The following is a 25,120-nucleotide window of genomic DNA, read 5'->3' as shown; positions in this document are numbered from 1 at the left end:
ATTAGTGGATGTATAGATCTTGTTAAATTTCGGGTAAATGCATACAATTATCACATACTCAGATACACATGTGGATCAGTGAGTGCTTCCTCCTGTGAGCTCTATAAAAACACAGAATCTCTTGCTTCCTCATGGTTAATTTGCATACTTGGACTATGTCAGGAGATCTCACAGGGCCTTGGCACTCAGTAAATACTGTCTGTTAGCAATACTGTAACACAAGAAACTTTACAATGATAGATGGACTTTCAGAAGTCATCACCAGCCTATTTCATTTTATTACATGCAAGAATCAAGTTTACTGGCAAAGTTAGCATTGCATTATCTTGGATGATAGTATGTTTCATACTCATTTTCTGTCTGTTTTGAAAAAAATCCAGGGGCGCCTGGGTGGCTCATTAGGTTAAGCGTTGGACTCTTGGTCTCAGCTCAGGTGTTGATCTCAGCGTTGTGAGTTCAAGCCCCATGTTGGGCTCCACGTTGGGAGTGGAGCCTACCTAAAAAAACTAAACAACAAAAAACTGGTGAAAGAAAGAAAGAACGAAAGAAAGAAAGAAAGAAATCCAGATATAATGCTTTCATGAAATTTCTGAATATTGGTAAAATCCATTCCATCTTTCCACATACTAGCAATATTGGTCCATGTGACTTTTTTTAAATATTGGCCATTTTCAAACATATACTACACTTGAACAGTTCTCCTCCAAAAGCCTACTGAGTTTATTTCTAGCCCCACCAATGTCATAACTCCTATCCCAGTTAGTTTTGATGGAAATCACTGTTTGTGCATGACATTCTTGGTTTTAGCACTGGAAGTTCCAAGTCTCAAAAAACCTCTCAATCCTGGGGCCTGGGTGGCTCAGGCGGTTAAGCGTCTACCTTCGGCTGGGGTTGTGATCCCGGGGTCCTGGGATAGAGCCCTGCGTCAGGCTTCCTGCTCTTTGGAGAGTCTGCTTCTCCCTCTCCCTTTCTCTCTGCTGTTCCCCCTGCTTGTACTCTCTCTCTCTCTTTCTCTGTCAAATAAATAAAATCTAAATAAAATAAAATAAAAAACACCTCCCAGTCCTGGAAAAGGCAGTACAATTGGTCATCACAGGTATTATTAACATACCTACAAACTTTCATCCTCATCAAAGAACACATCAGGGTTCACTTTCTTGAGTTGTCATATTTTTTTAATAATTTGTTTTCAGATTAGGATCCAACTAAAGTGCATAAATTGTGATTGGTTGATATGCCTCATACTTTTTTTGGTTTTATTATTTTGTTCTATTTTTAATCTATAGAGTCTCTCTTCCTCTCACCCTCCCTCACTCCAGTTTTTCTCGCTGAAGAAACAGGTTGCTTATCACGTACAGTTTCCCACAGTGTGTATTTCGTAGATTGCATTCTCTTGGTGCGGTTTACTATGTTCCACTGACCCTTATTTATCCTGTACATTTCTAATTAGATTCAGAGTCTTGGCCACATTCATGTTACCATTTGCTTGGGGGAAGACAGTACTACATAGTGGTGTGTACTTCCATCATCCACATCTGCCTGATGGTATAAGCCATTGGTTAATACTGCCTAGACTCATATGTGATCTTATGACATTTGGAATAAACAAATCAGTACAAAAATATTTGAAGAGTACTTAAAAGTTACATAGGTCTTGCATAATTATTCCCCATTTCTACCTGGCTCTGAAGATGGAAATTGTCACATTTTTGTTCCCAACCAATTCCAGCTCATGCATATTAAAATCATCTTTTTTCTTAAGTGTACTATCACTTTAAAGGGGAATTCTTAAGGCTAAAAAAAACAAAACAAACAAACAAACAAAAAAAACCCCTGCACATATATGGACTTATTCTAGTATACAAGTAGGGGAAAACGTATTTCAGCGTGTGGCCTCACTTTTGTGCTCCTAATAACACCTCATAAACAGTCATTCAAGGGACTTTCTTATTTATTTATAGGAATACTCTATTTACTAATGTATCAATCATTTTGGGATATTGCATATGTTGCAAATGTTTTTCCCAGTGTCTTTATTTCTTTGAGGTGAGTTTGGTCTTTAAAAGTTTTTAATTTTGACATTGCTATCTATAAATTCTTTTAAGCTTTCTTGGTTCCCTTTCTTCTTTAGTAATGCCTAAGGGTTGGTACTTATTTAGAGATTGAGATCTTCTAAATCATGCTTAAGTTTTTATAAACACCTTTAATAAATTAAGAAAATGTATTAGCGTACGGAGTAGTACATAGCCAATAATTTTAGTTCTTTTATCCTTGAAGAAATGCTAAAGTACCAGATTCATTAACTTAATGAGGTTACATTAATCACTTGGAGAAAACAGCCAGCACGGAAGGCAAACGTCCAAAGGAAGAAATAACACGCTGATGGCAAAGAGCTTTAATTGTGGGTGCTGGCTTAGATCTGTTAGTAATGAGACCTGAAATATAATGCTGTGAAGAGGTCTAACTACGAACTTATCTGGATTTGGGGAGAAACAAAACCCTGATTAATTAATAATGTCAACCATAGAATGGGAAGAGGGAATGATGGTACACTTGCCATTTATTTTCCAAATGGCAGATATCCTTTCCAAAACCAATTCTTTACCAAGCTCTAGCATTATCATTTATGTCAGTTTCCTAATATCACCACCATATGCTAGATGTACTGAAGAATGCAAGGAAGTACGACAGTAGCTTTATTTATGTTGATGTTTACATTAACCTTGAAGAAAAAAAAAAATGTCTATGTACCAAGTATTGCTTGGTGTCCTTTAAACATTTATGTGTGAATTATTTGATACATTGTAAGAATACTCTATAGTCAATAAAGTTGAGATAATTCCTCCTGAGAAGACATTCAGGTCATTATACGGGTACATCTTGAAAAAAATTAAGTCCATTCCATTATAGTGAATGTACAAACTAGACAACAGGAATCTTAATCCCTGGGCTATATCTCATGTGAGTGTAGACAAAGCTCCCAAGCTAGGTATCTTGAAAATTACCACTGTCAGAGGAGTTAGACCTCAGAAAATTTGGGAACTGGCCAGTTTTTCAAAATCCAAAGGGACCCTACTAACTGTCCCCTTTGAATAAGAAGCTTACCAATATCCATCTTGTTAATATTTACCCACTACATTTCTATCTCTTTATCACATGTATCTTCACCTTTGGTTTCTGTTCCCTCTGCCAGACTAATCACTCACTCTTTCCCGTGAAGTTCTCCTCAGCTTGTGCTTACACGTGGATCCTGTTTCTGTCTGTGCTCAGCCATTTATGGTCTCTTTTCCTCTCTTTAGCTCTCTGTTCCCACTACCAAGAAAATGCCTCTGACTCTACAGTTCAGTTTACCAAGAGAAAGGAAGTCTCTGATTCTTGTGCAGCTTTTTCCAGGCTTTGATGGACTGCTTCTATGTTACAGACCAATTATAATGTATTCATATTTAACCAGGCACTCTTAAAACACTGCATGTCACCTTACACGAAAGGAAATTCTGTGGCTTGGTGTAGTGCACATTTACTTTTCAGAATATTGAATTTTATTATGAAATGTGAATAGGTCCACAGTTTGTAAAACACAGATAAAGTATAAATAGGTAGCTTGTAAGCAAAGATTTTGTTAGACAGGCACAATTCCTAGGCTGTGTTCAATATTGATAAGTACTTAGTAGCCTAGTAATCCTAAACATAGAAAGGAGTGGACAGTATTCCAATGTATGGATATATCAGATTTTCTTTATCCATTCATCTGTCAGTGGACGTTGGTGTGTTGCCATATTTTGGCTATTGTAAATAATGCTGTAGTGAATATGGGGGTGCATATATCTCTTTGAGTTAACGTTTTTGTTTCCTTCAGGTAAATACTCAGAAGTGGAATTGCTGGATCATATGGTAGTTCTATTTTTAATTTTTGAGGAACCTCCATGCTGTTTTTCATAGTGGCTGCAACATTTTAAATCCCTGTCACCAGTGTATAAGGGCTCCAATTTCCCCATATCCTTACCAACACTTGTGATCCATTTGTAACAACATGGATGAACCTGAAGGACATTGTTCTGAGTGAACTAAGTTGGTCACAGAAGGACAAATACTACATGATTGCCCTTATAGGAGGTATCTAAAAGAGTCAAAATCATAGAAGCAGAAAAAGAAGGGTATTTGCCAGGATCTGAGGGGAGGAAGGAATGGGAGTTGTTCTTCAATGAGCATAAAGTTTCATTTATGTAGGATGAATAAATTCTGGAGATCTGTTGTACCATATAGCACCTATAGTTACAGGACTATATTGTACACTTTAAAATTTGTTAAGAGGGTAGATCTCATGTTAAATGTTCTTATAACAACAGCAGTGAAGGAAGTACAAGAAAACTTTTTAGAGATGACACCTAGGTCTCTTACCTGGATTGTGGTGATGGTTTTAAGGGTGTATGCCCGTGTCCATACTCGTCGACTTGTACACATTAAATATGTGCAGTTTTGCGTATAATTTCTAACTCACTAAAGAAAAAGAAAGGAGAAAGAACAAGCAAAAACAATTATCTAATATTCACGAGGCCCCAGGTACAAAATATTTGTGATACACTACATACTGAGAATGCTGTAAATATACATGAAACATATGAAGCACTCAATATTCATGAGTGCTTAATTTGGTCCCCCACTGGCGACAGTCATTCTGGGCCCATATCTCCTCTGCCCAAGAAATACAAATAAAACCCAAGCCATTTGGAAGGCTAATTGACAAGTTCCAGCTCTGACCAAGCACACTTGTCCCTGTGATTCTCTGATAAAGGAAGTTTGTGTCATTGGTCCAGGATACCTTCTACCTGTGGGCCCTCTTGCTAAACTCTGATACCAGTCCTCACATCATCAGCAGGGAAAGCAGAGGTAGGAGAGAGAAAGGCAGGGCATATGAATATGGCACACCCCAGGATTCGGGTAGTAAGGTCCTTGCACCCACTTATGCATTGTTCAATGTGCGTTAGCTTGCTGTTTTCCCTTGTTCCTCATTGTGCCTTCTAACTATGATCTCAGTGTTTGAATTTAGTCTGTGAGCCTTCCTGTTCTGTGTCCTCTGGGATAACTTCCTTGGTGCTGTACTTGGAGATTGTCATTGTAGCAAGGTAATTTGCCACATGACATTTGGCTTGCCTATTATTCGTAAATAAAACATGTTTGCTTCAGGTTTGTTATTTAATATTAACTAAATGGAGTATAATAGTCAGAAGAAATAAAATAGTAGTCTGCTCGAAACCAGCCTTGGAAAGAAAGGAATTTAATGCTTACCTCTTCCTATTTTTTTTTCAGCATGAACTAGGAAAAAACCGTGTACAGCTGGTTGTATTTAAGTTGTCTGTTCCATTACTAAGAATGATACTGTTTCTAATCAGAATCTCTTCCTATTATGTATTTAATGCAAATCCATCAGTATTTACATTCTCCAAAATATTATACCTCAACTCTCTAAATACTCTAGTCAAATCTGTATGATAAACCCAATTGTTTTCACCATCCCCACTATCCATGAACTATTTTCCTAATGTTCTATAGGTAGTTTTTTTTTTTAAGATTCCATCTATTTATTTGAGAGAGAGTGAAAGAAAGAAAGCACAAGATGGGGGAAGGTCAGAGGAGGAAGCAGACTTCCCACTGAGCGAGGAGCCTGTGGCAGGACTTGATCCTGGGACTCTGGGATCATTACCTGAGCTACAGGCAGGCGCTCAACCGACTGAACCACCCAAGCACCCTATAGGTAGTTTTAAAAAAGAACATGGATTAGTACCCTCTCTCCCAACTCACACTCTTATTTTTCCTATCATAGCTTGTGGTTGTCCTAAATAGTTGAACTAACATTTTAATTACTGTTTTTGACTTCTCTGTACGTTGCATTAGTTTTCTATTGATGCCATGACAGATTACCACAAATTAGTGGGTTATAACAACACAGTTTATTGTTTTAGAGTTCTGTTAGGTTCGAAGTCCTATACAGGTTTCACTGGGGCAAAATCAAAGGGTCAGCAGGGCTGTGTTCCTTTCTGGAGAAGGAATGGCCTCTGCAGCAGGTCCAAGCTTGGGCCATTTGATCCACTAGACCTTTGTGGTGCTGGAGGTAGCAGTAGTGTGAAAGGGGCTGTCTAGGGCTTATGGCAAGTCCCACTGGGAGAATCTCAGTGAAGAGTTTGGGGGTCCTGGTGCATATGCCATCTGCAATGGAAACTCTTGTTTTGAGAAACAACCACTGGCATGTTAGTGGGCTTTGGTAGAGTTGGAGCACCTGACTATGGGCTGTTAAGTGAGGATGTGGCCACAAGTGCCCATCATAAGCTAGATCCTGTCAGACCCACATGTTGGTGAATCTCATAAGTTGGGCATGCCCATTAATAATTCATCATAACTTGAAAGGGAAACATCCAGGATCAGGCATAAGCAATGCCAGGGAGCGCAAGCAAGCTGCATGAGAAGGTACCTAATCCCCAAGGCACCACACCAGTTGTGGCAGCATCTATCCCTCAGATCATGCCTAAGTAACTCAGTATATAGGTACAAAATTGATGGTGGATTTACCACCTAACTCAGGGGTGGCCTGCAACATTGGTTGACAGTAGAGAAAACCCTTCTAATTAGTAGATCTTCAGATTATGAATCTGGCTATCTGCACTGTGTTAAAAGAAAAGAGGCCTAAATTTAGAATATATAATATATTACGATAAATTAATTGGGGGGCGCCTGGGTGGCTCAGTCATTAAGCATCTGCCTTCAGCTCAGGTCATGATACCAGGGTCCTGGGATCGAGTCCCGCATCGGGCTCCCTGCTCAGCGGGGAGCCTGCTTCTCCCTCTTCCTCTGCTGTTCCCCCTGCTTGTGCTCTCTTGCTCGTGCGCTCTCTCAAATAAATAAATAAAATCTTTTAAAAAAAAGATTAATTGGTAGTGATCAGTGCTTTGGATGGTTGACAGGGGCCTGGAAGGAAAAGAAAGGGAAAGATTAGACAGAAGTACGAGGAAATATGAGGTAGAAGCATACAAATAGACACAAGAGAGTGGGCGTGGGGTGCGAATATTGTTGTATGTTAATGTTCACAAGAAAACATTCCTCATAGAAGAGGCCAGATTTAAAAATAACCCAGCCAGGGACATCAGCTCATCTCTCTCATTGGTCACTCTAGTGCGGCTACATTGGGCATGTGAATAACGTGGTCCTATTGGCCGAGGTGGAGGCTACATGCCCAACAGCATTTGCTCTTACTAGCTGATCTACTTAAAGCCAGTGAAAAAGGTCCAAATGGCCAACAGTAAATACCAACAATCATCCGCCATTTTGGCACCAATCTTTGAGAAGACCAACTGGTCAGTTGGTGCCATGAACTATATTTAACCCCTTTCATTCTGGAAAGGCCAGCAACTTGTTCTCCAAAGAATAGATAAATATGCAGAATTTGGGTTTGCCTTTCCTACTCATAGGGTGCCAGCTAGCACGGCTAATTAAAGTTTTATGGAATGATGGATCCACTGGCATGTGATCTCACATTCCATTCCATTCAACCAACCTTACTGCAAAAAAGGTATTTGCTTCCCTGGGGCATAGATCATCAGATGCCATATAGCCTTGAAGGAAGATTCAGCTAAAATGTGGGCTAGTGTCAGAGTTTGTAGCTCCAGGGGGCTGCACCTTTTCCTCCTTGAATCTCAGCAGATGTTCAAAGGAAAGACTGAGGGGACTCTTGAGAATGCTTCCTAGTCATGTCAGCTGGGAGAAAGGAACAACAGGCAATGTCAGGAATCACAACCAGACCCTCCCATGCCACCCCCACTCCTCACCCCCAGTCTTTCTTAGAGCACAGAAGCTTAATTTGCAGGGGAAAGAGCAAGAATAGTTCTCACCTTACTACACTGGAAACTCATTTCAACTAGCAGAAGAGAATAGGAAAAAGAAAAAAGCTCTACCTGGGGGCAGGGTAAGAATACTTGCTAGGCCAGCACTACAGGTAGAAGAGGGACAGGGGCAATTGTGAAGGCCATGCTCCACCAATTCATAGAGGCTGCCAAGACCGAGGCTTACTCAGAACGTCAGAGGATGCCCCTCCTCTCCCACTTCCCCACGGAGGGAGCAAACACTCAGTAAGACACAGGTGGGAGAACTGTGAGAAACAGCTTCTCAGCACACAGACATCGAGAAGCGCTCCCTGGTAAACTAGCGCACACCGAAACATGAGGTATCGCTAAAGGAATATGAAGCCTCTGGGGCACGGAGGGTAAAATTGTAACACCAGACTTCAAACCCCACCCCGTGTTTAACTCGATTAACACAAGCCTTCACGCTAAAGATGCAGGAGAAGGAAAAGTGTACCCATCTCCAAGCATAAGATAAATGTCTCTCAGAATCTGTACTAAACGATATGTCTGGCTTCCAACAAAAATTACAAGGCATTTGAAAAGTCAAGAATAAACACAGTCTGAAGATAGAAAGTCATTATCAAAATGAGCCTCAGATATAACCAAAGGCTGGAACTGACAAGGAATTTAAAATAACTATGAATTATATGTTAAAGGCTCTGATAGAAAAGAGACAACATGCAAGAACAGATAAGCAATTTTAACCTAGAGCCAGAAAATATAGGAAAGAATCAAAGCTAATGGAAATACTAGAATTCAAAAATGATGTTTTCTATATACATCATATTTCATATCTCTGAAAATGGATTTACCTTGTTTTATATCCTTACCTTACATTTTTACCAATACAAGAACTCAGACTGATTTTACTGAGCGAGGGTTTAAACCTACTTGTATTTTTTTGGATTGCTTGAGTAATAAAATAAATAAAAACATGCAAATCCAATAGAAAGTTATTTTACTGACTCAACTGTGTTTAAGTGTGCGTTTGTGTAAATGTAACTTTAAACTGATTTCCTTAAATTTAATCAAAACATCTGAATTAATTTGTGCATAATGCCACTAATTTTCAGTGATTGGATTTGGGTGTAGAGATTGGGGAAAAGGTTTGTATCTGACGCTAAGAATGCTTATTCTAGAAACTTCTGCATAGTAAGCAAGCATGCAACCTTTCAGGCAGCAACAATTTTGTGTTTCAGCTTAGACTAAACTTCCCAGGGAATTGCATTAAATGGAATTGTTCTATGGGAAGACAACACTCTGTGATATAAAACAGCCCTCAACAATTTACTAAATTGCTTTTTCATTAAGCCATATTTTTAAAAGTATAAACGGTCAATTTGAGCATTTCTCCTCAGCATAATATACACATGACAAAATCAAGAAAATCTTGAATGACAATCCAATTAGTATTCTGCTGAATAGTGCTATTAAAAAAAAACAGCAATCATACAAAGTCTACCCACAGGTACTGCTGTTAATAGTACTATTTATTATTTGTTGAGTCCTGACAGTGAACAGACACAGCCCCTGACCTGGGGCTTATAATAGAACTGAGACAGCCAAGGGAATCTGAATAAACTAGGTCAGTTAGTGTGAAGCTTTGGGGCTTATGTCCATCTATAAATTTCTCTTTTCTCCTCATTTCTCCCCCTTCATTCTTATAAAACACTGTATATAAAGTAAATACATTACTGTAACGTTTTTCGATTTCTCATGGTAGTTTACATTAAACGAGTCACATGTCAATTTCTAATAAATCCTTTAATATCGTTTAAGTACAGATCATTGAAAGTCCATGACAACTTTTCACAGAGAATTTGCAATTAAATCCATAAATATTTGTAATATAATAAAAATATTTTAAGCACAAAAATTATGTTTTCTCATTTTCAGAGAACAGAGAACTATTTTAGTTGGATAACAAAAAGCAGGAAAGAAGGAATTAAGACCTGTTACCTACACACTATTTATTCACAGCTGTTTGATGTCTCTGTTTTACCTGACTGTTTTTCTGTATTGTATTTGAGCCTTTTTACAAGTGGGTTTTGTCCTAGAGCAAGGTTTCCTTAAAATTTTTTTAAAAAAGCTTTTGAAGTAATCTTAAATACATGCATATGTATGTATATTGTGTATACATACATAAATAAATCTTTTATTTAGGCATGTAAATATAGTATAGAATTACACATTGAAAGTTTGAAAATCATGAGTTTAATGTGATATAAATTAACTGTTTAGATGAACAGAAATACATTGTTGCCCTCATAGAAGAGAACACCACTATTTTTCAGAAAGCATTTTAGAATAAAAATCAAGATTGAGCACATATATGTATGCTTCTGAGATGCAAAACCAGTTTATAATCTATCTTGAATTTTTTTACGTTTATTATCCTGAGATAACATTTGAAAGGCTTTCCAGAAACAGGAAGACGTAAGTTTCTGGTTCTAATTTAAATAGTCATATGATATGTGACCTTAATGTATTAAGAGGTATTCCAGCCAGGGTAGTTTCTTCTACAGATCAAGTGTATTTTTGTTAAATTGTAAAAAATTTAAAACAAATGTCTCCCAAGCTGAAAAAGAAAAAAACCTCAAGGGCATCATCAGTCATAGGTTTAAAACACATGCCCAAATAATTAACAGCTAAGTCATAGTAAAAAAAACCAAACCAAAACAAAACGAAAAAAAGAGCTTTTCCTGAACAATTTGTGGTATTTAATATTTAAAGTCTTCTCTTAGAAGGCAGTTATTCTAGAATGACTGATTTTCTCTTTGCACTTGCACTCAATAAACATTAATGAGTCAATGAGGTAAAAGTAGAAACAAAACAGAGAAGCATTGAGTACTTGTAATTTTTTTCCTTTATACATTCTAAGGTTATAGGGAATTAAATGGAAAACATCATGAAATGTTTCTCTCTCTATAGCTGTATTACGCTTTACGTACATTCACCTGTCTTTGATGTGAGATCAAGAGTTTGTTGCATGTTCTGCCATTTCTTCCTGCATATTAATATGCATATACACACCCACCAAATATCAGAGGAAGTGCTACGCACATTGCACTATGACTTTTTAAAGTTTTTATAATTATTATATTATTAATATAATAATACGCTCTATACTTTTTTCCATATCAGTAGAAAGAAAATAAATGCTTTTAAAAAGTAAGTGAGAATTTTCCATAGTAAGATGTGCAGTATTCAGTCATTTGCCTAACAACAAACACAGAGGCTTTCATTCAGTTCCGTGCCACTCTGAGCAATGGAGCCATAAACTTTGTGTGACGTCCTTAGGGGCCTGGGCTTCTTTCTCTCCAAGACACATTTCTTCAAGTGGGATCGCGGGATCAACAGAATGTGTCATTTTAAATTTTGCTATAGATGACCAGTACCATTTCCAAAGAGGGCTTAGCACACAGGGTCTCAGAAGCAAGGTAACACTGTTCCCACCTGTCACATTTCACCTGCACTGAGTCTTACCATTTTTTTTTATTTGGGGGGATTAAAAAAAAATCACAACAGGATCTTTTTGTAATAATCTGCCCTACTCACCCTAGTGGTGAAGCTGAGCGACTTCTCACTATGATTGTTTCTCAATTGTTTTCTCTTTCCTCAATGGCTTATTCTGTCCTTTACCCATTTTTCTTCCTGACTGCCGGTGTTCTTTTAAAATTAATTTCTAGGAGTTCTTTTTATATTAGGAATATTAGCCCTTGGTCTTATTCACTTTTGACTTTATAAAATATATTTTATAGTATATACATCGTAAAATAATTGAAGTCAAATGTCTTTCTTTTTCTTGATCATTTTTACCCTTTCTATATTGTTTCAAAGGCTTCCCCAGCCAAAGATTATTCAAATATGAGTGATGTTTTTGCCGCTGGCATATCAGACAATCAGCAGTAGTAGAAGCTGGATAAACCTTCATGAGGGAAATAGATGCTGCAAGTTGATGACGAGTTCCATACAAGCCACCAGTGCTTCTAAGTAATGCGGTTATTGATCAGCCATGTGTGTGGGGAGAAAAAGGTGGCTGGCTGATGTCATCAGAGAGGGCTGTTTTGTAAAATCCGGGAATGAGCCCCTCTTTCACAGAGTGGAGCTTTGGGGAGCATTCACACCAGACACATGTCTTCCAGTCCTGAAAGTTCTTGAACTTCCACTTGGAGAAGTTCATACCCATCATTCTTACACAGGCTACTTTCTTACCATTCCCTTCATCAGATTTCTTCCTAGTTTCTTACAACCTTGGCAAACCATTAACCCCTGTTCATTAATTAGTATAGAAACTTTATTCCATGCCTCTTTCCAGCTGGCTAGACAAAAAAAAAAAAAAAAAAAAAGATGTGCTGCTTGAAATGCAGCCTGCTGTCCTTCAGGATGATTCCAGAGTGGAGATGTACCATGCCACAATCCACTTGGGGTTGGTGCCAGCAAAGTGCACAGAGAAACCTGTGAATCGCGGCTGAGTTTATTCCTCTTTAGTTACCAACTGCTCTTTGAGAATTTCCCAGAAACAACAGATAAGGTTTGTGGAAAGGACTTCAGTGAGGTGAACAAACATGCTCATCTTCTGAGAGAATCGTTTACGAAAATGGGACTGTGACCATCAGCTTGCATGCAGTCCTGTATACGCAAGTTCTCTTTGCTGAGCATTTCTAGACAAGTTGAACTAGATTCCTTTCTCCCTTCTTCCCTCCCTCCCTTCCTTCTTCCTTTCTTCCATCCACCAGCAAGAATTTACTAAACAACTATTACATGCCTGGTATTATTCCATAATCTAGGGGATATTGGTGAGCAAGACAGGCCAGTCCCTTGCTTTGTGGTGTTAATGTTCCAGTAGAACAAAATAGCACTTGATTCGTGATGGGCAGTTCGGTTTATCTGAACATTTGCCATTTCGTAGTCAGGTATATTCAGTCTTAGTCATGGCCAAAACCAAAAGTCGGTCGCTTAACCGACGGTATCATCCAGGTGCCACAGCCAAGAGTTTTTTTTAAAGAAGGGAATAATTATTTGCAGAAGAGGACTTGACAATGCTCCAGATTCGTAAGGGCTTCCATTTTGATTTTCTAATCATGGCTTGCTACCACTCCATACAAGGATGAGATAATACACACATGCCTGGGTGTCTTAGCTTAATTTCCTGGGCTTATAGGGTAGAGAGGAAGAGGTATTTGCACCATAACAAGACCAATTGTAGAAACTTTGATTGCTCTGAAGTATACTCAAACTATGTCATCCTTTGGATCAACTAGTAAATAGGTTGGAAAAGCAAACTCAAAGGAGGTGTATGTTTTCTCCAAAATCCAAAGAACGCACAAAATGTTTTCCTTATTGGTGGGGTACAAGGTACAGCAAAATAATTCTTTACTTTGAAAGGGAGATCCTGACATGCCCCAAATTGCTGGACTCCCAGGAACTTAACAGAGGTGGTAGGTCCTTAACCTCCTACACTTTAATATATGTGCTTTCTGTCCAGACCAGCTATGTCATGCTCTCTGTGTTCTATCAGCATCATTACTAATTTAAGGAAAAACATTATGTCGCTTGGAGGAATAAAAAGTTTAAGGTCCCTGTGGACCAAATTACAGAAAACATTAGCGGGTAGACATAATCCAGGAGGAATTTGTACTTTGATCTCTTTAAAACAAATTGTTTCCATCGCTTTACATTAATATGGATAAAGAAAAAAATATGACCAAATCAGTAGCTGCTTATTAATTATCAGAGGCTATATTTATTTGCTTAAGTAAAAAGGCCACATCTAGAATTGCAGCTAAAATTAATTAAATATGCAATGGTCATTTATTTTCCAGGGCCCATCTGTCATCTTCTTGGGTGAGCTAAATAGAAAAATGAAAAAAAAAAGTCACCAACTTTGCATCTTCTAAGTCTTTGATAGAGGCACTAATCCCTATAGTTGGACAATAATTCAAGATTACTTTGATTCATAATTTGGGTTTGGAGGAGGGTTTCAGTGGTTTCCATTTGGTGTCTTATCACAGTAGCCCTTACCCTGTGTGATAGGAAACTAATGTGGGAATTCTGCCAGTTCTCAGTATTTCTATTCCTAGTACATATTCAGCAAGTGGAGGATAAAACACAGCATTCTGACAGAGATTGCTAGGCTGCAATATTGCCTACCCTCCCTTGCATGTAGAGATGATCCTATAATCAGATTTTGCCAAAAAAATGTAAACAGGCATGATGTGTACCACTGCTGAGTATTTTTCTGGAAACATGTCTGCCTCTTCATGTGCCCTCCCCTTCGTAGGTGGGGTACAAGCAGCAAGGGTATGGGACATGAAGAGCCCCAGGAGAGAAGGACCCTGGGTCCTAAAGTATAAGGAACACCTGCCCAGACTTTTACAAAAATGAGAAATATTTCTATTGTGTTTTAGCCATTATATATTGAGAATTATATTTGTTACACTGTACTGAAGCATGATATATATTTACATATCATATATTTGAGAGTTACCGTAGTCTAACACAGTGTGAATTCAGGATTTCACTGGGCCTCTTGTAAGCAGACTCTGGTTGAAATTCATTTGTGACTTTCAGAAGCCCAAACACTAACAAGTAAATTGCAGTGGATGTTGGGTCATCAGTTATTAGTGGGGTTTTTGTTTGTTTATTTTTTAAAAGATTTTATTTATTTAAGAGAGAGAGAGCAAGAAAGAGAGAGCGAGAGCGTGCATGAGCAGGGGAAGGGGCAGAGAGAGAGGGACAAGCAGACTCCCCACTGAGCAGGGAGCCCATTGCAGAACTCGATCCCAGGACCCCGACATCATGACCTGAGCCGAAGGCAGACGCTTAACGGACTGAACCACCCAGGCGCCCCCAGGTATTAGAGTTTTGTTAGAATTAGTGTCCAACAATAAGACTCAAAAGATCTGGGCATATTCTATTTCTCTAAGCAAAGTAATCTTAGTAAATATTTACAAGTTCTTTTCTGGCAGGCAAAATGGAAGCTCAGCTTATAGACGATGTCAGCATAGGTCTTCTCAGGGGCATCCAGGCTTCCCTTCATTCAAAGGACTGGGGCTATGTACTGAGCCAGGTATAGGAATTTGGTAAGAAGACCATGATCCTCTGTCATAATGGATTTTTAGACATAGTGGATATTTTTGTTTGTTCATTCTATTTTGTTTTTAAACATAAATCAAGCAGGATTTAGTAAGCAGCCCACCCCTTTCCCTTCTAATAATCCTATGATAAATTAGAAATCACCAAAATCTCTGTGGGCCAGGACATTTAGATTATATTACTGGTAACCAGAGGCTGGCCCCTGACGTTAGGATCCATTCTGTCACCCAAGGTCCGAGTTGCCCTATTAGGGTCAGAGAGACCATTTTACTGGCAGCCCACAATAGAATTTGCAGCTTTGGAGAACGATCACTAATGTATTTTCAGAGATGATGCTAGTCCTCTCATAAATTCATTTTTCAAGGCCTTGAAGAAAGGAGCAGCTTCTAGGCCTTTGGGGAGCGGGGACAGGGGGCACACAACTCACTTGATCAATTTCCTCCTGTGTTCTAATCTCCTGCCCTTAGGATTTCTTCTTCCTAACAACCCAAGGAAGTTCTAGAATGGATAGAGGTTAGACACTCTTTCAGTCCACTCATAGGCCTGGAATTCAGCAAGTGTTTTGTGCCAAGAATTTTGGAATTTGAGTTGTTCACCGACCTTGTATAGGACTGTTAGAAGCAGGTACCCCCCCAGCCCCCCACCCCCCACCCCCACCCCCACTTCTTAAATTCCATACGGTAAATATACAGTTGCAGAAAATTGTGATCTTAGTGCACACTTCATTCCAGTAGACCAGAGACAATAATTTAAAGAGAAACTTTGTCACTGTGTACCATGGACTGACAGATTCCTACTGATGAATACCTACAGAATGTTCATTGCCTCCAATCCGAGCTATGTACAACGCCCTAGCTTTTTCTGAGGTTGTTTGGACTGCACCCTACTCCGTGACAATGATTTCAGTTACGGATCTTGCTTGTAGCAACAGAATTGGATTCTGGTTAGCTTTAGCAGAAAAGAGTTTGATGAAATCATGTCCTCGTGTAGCTTAATGGATGGGAAGGCTAGAAAACCAAGCTCCGAAAGCAGGCAGAAACCCCAGGAAGCTGGGCAGTATCATTATAGCCAAGGCCCAACCTCTGGAATAGCTGGGTGGGATGCTTGTGCAGCTGGCTCGGGACACTGAGCAAAGTACTGGCGGGACCACCACCATAGCTACTGGTCACTGCTGTTGAAAGGAATTCCAAACTGCTTTCCTTTCCTTTGTGCTACTTGTTCCAGTTCTCCAGCTATGAGCATTCAATTAGCTAGACCCTAGGTCATGAGCCTGCTCCCCAGTGGATAAGGAGAATGAGAACCTGGACTTTTGGGTTACTTCAGTGGGAACTGATGCCCTCCCATCCCAGCACGTTCTCAACAGGGGGATTCTCACGACAAAGTGAAGGGAGGTCAAATGATGGGCAGCCAAAACCTCAACAAAGGAAATGTCCCTCACAGCCCACTAAGATGAAATTCTACTTTTATTTAGATCACTAGTCGACAAATGGAGGATTTTTCTAAGTTCTTTTTTTTTTTTTGCTAAGAGTCCTTTTTGTCTGAGAATAATTCTGTAAACTTCCAGTGGCATGGAAACTTGCCACGTCACATGTAAGTGGTATATGTAGAAGCCTAAAGTATGGTCTTCGGGGTTGATGAAGCTGAAGAACTTTATTCTAATGGGCTTCACTATTTTGAGGATTGAGGAGTCCCATTTTTAGATTTTAATCTTGGCCTCAGTTACTATTTAAAAAAAACTTAAAATACTTGCTTACGTAGAACCAATTCCTGTGTTGAGTTTTGTTTAAACTCCAGATAAACCTGAGACACTTCATGCCGTCATGTCATAGTCACAAATAAAATGCAAGTCCCTTATTCACACTCCTCCAAAAGAATAGCAATAAAATGTTTATTTAAAATGCTGTAAAGTTCAATGGAATATTATTCAGCCAACAGAAAGGATGAATATCCACCATTTGCATGGACATGGATGGAACTGCAGGGGATTATGCTAAGTGAAGTAAGTCAAGCAGAGAAAGACAATTATCATATGGTTCCACTCTTACGTGGAATGTAAGGAATAGCATGGAGGACCATAGGGGAAGGGAGGGAAATCTGAAGGGGGAGAAATCAGAGAGGGAGACGAACCATGCATGAGAGACTATGGACCCCGGGAAACAAACTGAGGGTTTCAGAGGGGAGGGGGTTGGGGGGATGGGGTAACAGGGTGGTGGGTACTAAGGAGGGCACATGTTGTGATGAGCAGTGGGTATTATATGCAACTAATGAATCACTGAACACTGCATCAAAAACTAATGATATATTATACAGTGGCTAACTGAACATAATTAAATAAATAAATATAAAAAAATAAAATGCTGTAAACTTCATATAACACATAACCAAAACTTATAATAATCTTCATTTATCTATCTTTCCAAAGCCCATTCATCACAGCATAGAATTGCCGCTGTAACACTTTGTTTCACTTTATCCAAAAGTTCAATGAAACTCTCAAAACTAGTTTTCCTAGGATCCTCTCTTTCTAATTACCTCTTCCTTCCCAGATATGTTATTTTTTCTAATAAAAAAGTTCTTTGCACTACATGAATTTGAAAGATAGGCTTTCATCCTATTAACCAACTGCTTGGCCCATGTGCTGAGCAGGAGGAATTTAGCTTGTCTCTTAGAAGGCAAGAGAGGGAGAAGGCTATGTTTATTTATATTTTTTAATTTTGTCTGTCATATAGTATTATACTGACTTGTCAATATGTTTTTGTTTTATAATAGTCTGAGGGGCACGCAGTGATTATTCATAGAAAGAAGAATTGTGGGGCAGTTCAAGGGATTTGGGCCAAGTCAGATATTGAAAAGACAATTACAAATAAATGCTAGATCAGGGATGACTATGAGCAGGAAGTCAAGTCCTACTATGGCAGAGCGCAATGAGACCTAACTGGTACTTAGGATGCTTACAGAAGAGAAGAGGAGAGCTATGTGTCAAGAATAAGCAGGTGCTACCTGAGCTAATGCCCAGGATGAGAAAGCATATGTTTCAGGCAGAGGGAAGAGCAGTGCTGTCTTGAGACTGGAGAAATCACAGTATGTTTTAAGAATTTAGAGAGATCAAAATTAGAAGAGTAGAATGGGATGGAACAGAAGATATGAAAGGACTCAACATGACCCAAGCGTTTAGGTTATGTTAAGGATGTTGAATTTTGTTCTGTGAACAATGGAAAACCACTGAAGGATTTCATTCCAAGGGTATCATTTTCACTTGAAATCACCACTCTGTCGGTGGGCTAAAGACGGGATTGTGGTGGAGACAAGTTGAACACTAGATAGGCACCTTGGGATTTATGATGTTTCCAAGGACAAACAGCTGCATCAGGTTAGGACTAGAAGTGCTAGAGAGAGTAAATGCATTTAAGGGCCACTTAAAGAAAAAAAAGTGCCATGACCTAACAATGACTGATGGGATGTTAGTGATAAAGGAGATAGGTCAAGGATGGCTTCTTGGGCTCATAGTTGGAGCATCTGGGTGGATGGATGGTGGTAGCTCTTACTTACCTGGGGAACCCTGGAGGAAAATCCATATTTGCTCTTCATATACTCATTGATACCTAAAACTGAAGCATTGGGAATGTCACATATTCATCTGAAGTCTTTCCTTACATAGGTTTGTTGAGTTATAATTCACATAAAATAAATTTCACTGATGTTAAGGGTACAGTTGGAACAAGTTTGGAAAACACAATTGTGTAACCAGTATAATCATGATACAGAATATTTCTGTCACCCAAGAAAGTTCCTCATACTCCTTTATCCTCTGTGTGCCCAGATGTTCCTGGCACCTGGGACTGATAGCCTATCTATCACTTTAGTTTTTTCTTTTGTAGACTTTCACATAACTTTCACTTAGAATAATGCTTTTGAGATTCATCCACATCATTACGTATAATTACATGAAATTTGTTTCCTTTTTTTGCTAAGTGAAATTCCACTGCAAGGGTACAGGGAACTTGTTTATCTTTTCACCCCTTCATGGACATATGGGTTGCTTCCAGTTTGGGGCAATTATGAATAAAGCTGGTATGAAAATGCCAGTAGTCCTTTGGATATACACATATCCATTTGTCTTAGTAAGTATCTAGGACTGAGTTGCTGGGTTGTATGGTAAATATATATTTAGGAAACATAAGAATCTGTCAAGTTTTTTTCTCAAAATGGCTATACCATTTGGCATTTATATAAGTAATGCATGAGAGTTCCAGTCATTCCACACTTTAGCAAACATTTGGTATTACGAATAGTTTAAATATTCTCCAATCTAATGAGTGTGTAGTATTATCTGTTGATGGTTTTAATTTGGACCTAATGTTTATTTCTATAATCACTAATGGTGTTAGATATCCATATGTGAAAATACGAACCCTTTCTCACCTTATCTACCAAAATTATGTAAAAATGGGTTGCATTTACATTTAGGTAAATGTAAGAGGAAAGGTTTTAAAACTTCTGGAAGCAGTGCCTGGGTGGCTCCGTCGTTAAGTGTCTGCCTTCGGCTCAGGTCATGATCCCAGGGTCCTGGGATCAAGCCCCACATGGGGCTCCCTGCTCCGCGGGAAGCCTGCTTCTCCCTCTCCCACTCCCCTTGTTTGTGTTCCCTCTCTCACTGTCAAATAAATAAATAAAATCTTAAAAAAAAAAATTAAAACTTCTGGAAGAAAATGTAGGAAAAAGAAACACTTGATATTGAGTTATGCAAAAATTTCCTAAATAGGAAACCAAAAGGATAAACCATAATGGATAAATGAATGAAGTAGACTTTACAGAAATTAAATTGTGTTTGCTCTTCAAAATATATTGTTTAGCAAGTAAAACGGCAAGCCACAAACTAGGAGAAAAGGTTTATAAAATTTGTATCTGCTCAAGGATTCCCACTCCCCCACCTCCCTGTCCCATTTTGTATAGGTTTTGTTGAGAAATTTGCTGTCATTCTTATTCTTGTTTCTCTACATAATGTGTCATTCCTCTTCTGGCTGCTTTTGAGATTTTCTGTTTGTCTTTTGTTTTTAGCAATTTGATTAAGATACGTGTTGGCGTAATTTTGATTATGTGTGCACTGCTTGCATATATATATATATGCAACTATATATATATAGTTGTAGTTTTCAACAAATTTGGACAATTTTCAGCCTAATTTCTTCAAATAGTTTCTCTTCCCCTTCTATTTCTTCTCTCCTTCTATAACTGCAGTTCTTCATATGTTGGATCATTTGTTATTATTCCACAACTCACCAATGTTCAAGACATTTCTTCTTGTTTTTTGGTTTTGTGTTGTTCGTTTTGTCTCTGCTTCACTTGGAATAATTCCTATTATTAAGTCTTCAGGTTCACTAATCTTTCTTTCTGAGGGTCTTATCTGTTTTCAATCCACTTGGTGTGTTTTTCATTTGAAATATTGTAGTTTTAATCTCTAGAATTTACAGTTGAGTCTTTTTTATGTCCAGCCTCATCAAGTTCATGTTTTTCTCTGTCTTCTTGTGAAGTTACAGCATATCTTCATAGCTGCTTTCATGGTTTTGTTGGCTCATTCCATTATTTCTGTCATGCCTGATCTATTTTTATTAACTGACATTTTCCTCCTTGTTATAGATAATATTTTTCTGCTTTTTGCATGCCTGTAATTTTATATGGTATGCCACAGGATGAGAGTTTTTCACCCTTGATGCTTATTATTATTATTTCTTTAAATACGATGGATTTTGTTCTAGTAGCCTGTTAAGTTACTTGGAATCAGATGTATCATTTTGAGGCTTACTTCTAAGCCTTGTTGGAATGAGTTCAAATCAGTTTTAATTACAGGGCTAATTTAGCCCCACTCCTTAGCATATAATTTTCTGAGAGCACTATCAAATGGCCTTTGAATTATGAGGTTCTTCTACTCTAGCTTGTGGGAATATGCAGCAGTTGAAATATTGTTCTGTCTATTTTCTGCTTCCCATCCACCCCACCAGACTGTTGGTACTTTCTTCATATACCTGCACAAATCAGAACACAGACAATTACTTCAGAATTTTCTCAGCAAACATCCAGAGTTCTCTCTTTGTGATATGTCCACAAATTCTTTGATATTCCTCCCATCAAATGGTAGAATTTCATTCTCCTCCCTTCACATAGTTAAACTTAGTGACCCATGTCTGACAAATAGACTGTGGCAGAAATGATGGGTTATCAATTCCATGGTTAGGTTATCAAAACACTGTGGCTTCTTTCTTGGGTATACTATTTTGCTTCCTCTTGGATAGCTGCTTCAAGGGAAGCCAGAATCTTCAGGCCAGTCAAGTCATCAGTGACTGTGGCCTGCAGCGCTGGCCGCCTTCTGAGTTGCAACCTTATAAGAAATCTTAAACCACAAATATCCAGATAAGCCCTCCCTGAATTCTTAACACTTAGAGATTGTGTTAGCAAGTAAGTGTTTTTTTAAGATGCTAAGTTTTGGAGTAATTTGTTGTGTAGCAGTACATAGCTCTTACATATTTGGTATCTTGAAGTAGTTTTTTTTTTTTTTTTTTTGAGATTTTATTTATTTATTTGAGAGAGAGAGACCACCAGAGCAAGGGGAGGAGTGGAAGGAGAGGGATAAGCAGACTCTGTGATGAGCACAGAGCTTGATAGGGGGCTTAATCTCCTGACCCTGAGATCATGAACTGAACTAAAATCAAGAGTTGGATGTCCAACCAACTGAGCCACCCAGGCTCCCCTTCAGGTAGGTATTTCTATAACAATAACTTAAATTGTGAGTGTGGCTTAAAGGAATGAAATCTTGCCATTTGCAATGACGTGGATGGAACTGGAGGGTATTATGCTGAATGAAATAAGTCAATCAGAGAAAGACATGTATCATATGATCTCACTGATATGAAGAATTCTTAATCTCAGGAAACAAACTGAGGGTTGCTGGAGTGGTTGGGGGTGGGAGGGATGGGGTGGCTGGGTGATGGACACTGGGGAGGGTATGTGCTATGGTGAGCGCTGTGAATTGTGCAAGACTGTTGAATCTCAGATCTGTACCTCTGAAACAAATAATATATTATATGTTAAAAAAAAGAAGAAGATAGTAGGAAGGGTAAAATGAAGGGGGGGAAATTGGAGGAGGAGACGAACCATGAGAGACTATGGACTCTGAGAAACAAACTGAGGGTTCTCGGGGGGGGGATGGGTTAGCCTGGTGATGGGTATTAAAGAGGGCACGTTCTACATGGAGCACTGGGTGTTATATGCAAACAATGAATCATGGAACGCTACATCAAAAACTAAAGATGTAATGTATGGTGATTAACATAACATAATAAAATTTTTTAAAAAATTAAAAAAAATTGTGAGTGTGGCTTGAAGCTGGGTAGTGAGCATTGGGGAGAGTATTAGTGAAAGCCTAAAGTACCTTGAAGAAGGTTTACTTCAGGTTTTATTTTGAAATAATTTTGTACTCACAAAATTTGTAAATATAATACAAATATTTCTTATCCACACTTCATCCACTTTTCATCAGTGATAATGTCTTATATAACCATAACACATTATCAAAACAAGGAAATTGATATTGATATAAAAGATTATTTTTTATATGTTTATTTTTTTATATGTTTTATATGTTGTTATTATAAATAAACTACAGACTTTACTTGGATTTCACCAGCTGTGTGTGTGTGTGTGGTTCTGTGAAATATTATCATGTATTGATTTGTGTGACCATAGCTATGATTAAGCTGCAGAACTATTTCATTATCACAGTGAAATTTCCTTTTGCCACTTCTACATAGATACAAAGTCTAATCCCTGGCAGCAACTGATATGTTCTCCATCTCTATAATTTTGTCATTTCAAAAATAGTATGTAAATGGAATAATAGAGCATATGACATTTTGAGATTGACTTTCATTCAGCATCATACCTCTGAGATCCATTCAACAGTTCATTTAATGTATGACAATTCCATTTGATTCCACATCCTTGTTAGCACTTGGAATTGTCAGTATTTTGTATTTTAGCCATTCTAACAGGCATCTCATGATATTTAATCATGGTTTTAATTTGCATTTCTTTACCAATTAATGATATTTAATACATTTTCATGCACTTATTTATTCTGCATATACTTGCTTTTCTAGTTTTTTCCCCATTTTCTAGTTGGATTGTTTGTTTTCTTAGTAGTAAATTCAAAGATTTTTAAAAATATTCTGAATTTAAGTCCTTTGTCAGATATGTGGTTTTCAAATATCTTCTCCCAGTCTGTGCGGCCCAGTTTTATATTCTCTTAACAATCTTTTTCAGGAAAAAAAAAAGCTTTTAATTGAAGCCCAATCTATTACTTTTTAATGAATTTATTATTATTTTATTTGTTTCTAGGAAAGCACTCTTTGTTCTTTTCCAAAGAGCATGTTTAAGAACTCTTTGTTTAACTTTAAGTTACAAGGACCAACAATTTTGTTTCGTATTTTCTTCTAGAAGTTTCATGTTTTATAGTCTTACATTTTATATTTAAATATATGATCCATTTTGGATTAGTTTTTGTATAAGATATGAGATTCAAGTTGAGTGTTTTTATTTTGTCCTTGGTGTCAGTTGTTCTGACCCCATTTGTTGAAAAAAATCATCCTTTCTCCATTGAATTGCTTCTGTACCTTTGTCAAAAATCAGTTGACTGTACTTGTGTGGAAAATATTTCTGGGCTCTATTCTGTTCCATTGATCAATGGAATACCACAATCTCTTGGTTGCTGTAGCTGTGGATTAAACCCTAATATGAAGTGGTATTCAGTCCTCAGGTGGTATTTAGACTTTATTATCTTTTGTCAATATTTTTGCTTCTGTGGTTTCCATGTATATTAAAAAAAAAAACAATTTGTCTATATTTACAAAATAATTCTGCTGGGATGTTGATAGGAATTGCTATACACAAAAAGAACATTTGGGCAGAATTGTCACTTCTTATATCCTTATTCTTCCAACTCACTATATCTTTACATTTACTGAGGTCTTTAATTTTTACTGTTTCGTGGTCTTCAGCATACAGATCCTGTATATATTTGATTAGACTTACACCTAAATATTTCATTGGGAGCTAATGTAAATGGTATTGAATCTTAATTTTAGTTGCCAGTTGATAGTTGCTAGTATATAAAAATACAGTCAATTTTGGGGGTTGACCTTGTATCCTGTGATCTTGCTCATTACTCTAGGAATTATTTTGCATTTATTTTGAGAATTATCTACATGGACAATTATGTCATTGGCAAACAGGGACAGCTTTATATATCCTTTTCCAATTTGTATTACTTGTATTTCCTTTAAGTGCTTTATTGCACTGGTTAGGATTTCCAATACTATGCTGAACAGGAGTGGTGAGCGTGGACATCCATGCCTTGGTCTCAATTTTAGAGGGATAGTATTCAGTCTTCCACTCTCAGCTGTAGTTTTAAAAAACAGATATTCTTTTCCCAGTTGAAGAATTTCACTTCTGTTCCTATTTCAGTTTGCTGAGAGTTTTAATCATAAACAGATGCTGAATTTTGTTAAATGCCCTTTCTGCATCAGTTGGTATAGTCACACAGGTTTTCTTCTGTAGCCTGTTGTTATAATGGATTACATTGATTGATTTTAGAATATTGAACCAGCCTTGCATTCCTCAAATACATCTCATGGGCCATATTACGTTATTCTGTTGATATATTGCTGAATTCATTTTACTAATAGTTTGTTGATTTTATATCTATATTCATGATATATATTAATCTGTATTTTGACTTTTTGTACTGACTTTCTCTGGATTTCGTATGAAGGTAATGCCAGCTTCATAAATTAAGTTGCAAAGTTCTATTTTCTGGGAAAGATTATGTAGAATTGGTGTTACTTTAAAAATAAATGTTTAGTAATCACTGAAAGCATCAGGAACTAGAGATTTCTTTTTCCAAAGTTTTTAAACTACAAATGTAATTTCTTTAATACTTTGAAAAGGCTTTTAGTTTAAGCCATATGAGCTTGGGTTAGGCTATAGCTGAGGGGTTGTAGAAAAATGAGGTAAATATTGTAAACTAAAGAAAAGAAAATCTTTGTAATACATTGACATTAAATTTAGCAAGACTGCTG

General features: G+C 37.7%; 1 long non-coding RNA gene across 1 annotated transcript in view; it reads right to left on the bottom strand.

The window, feature by feature from the left end:
* Positions 1–472: 472 nt before the first annotated feature.
* The window catches only part of LOC116645143, a 30,378-nt gene continuing 5,730 nt past the window's right edge, over positions 473–25,120 (bottom strand). Inside the window, exons 2-3 of the long non-coding RNA XR_004301912.1 lie at positions 4,399–4,497; positions 473–506 (exon numbers count right to left, since the gene is read on the bottom strand). This is a non-coding gene — a long non-coding RNA (uncharacterized LOC116645143). The remainder of the gene's footprint in view (positions 507–4,398; positions 4,498–25,120) is intronic.

This window comes from Phoca vitulina, unplaced genomic scaffold, assembly GCF_004348235.1.
Source record: "Phoca vitulina isolate PV1807 unplaced genomic scaffold, GSC_HSeal_1.0 scaffold32, whole genome shotgun sequence".
Classification (NCBI taxonomy): Eukaryota; Metazoa; Chordata; class Mammalia; order Carnivora; family Phocidae; genus Phoca; species Phoca vitulina.
Note: the sequence above shows the minus strand (reverse complement) of the source record. Positions and strands in the feature narration are given on the sequence as shown.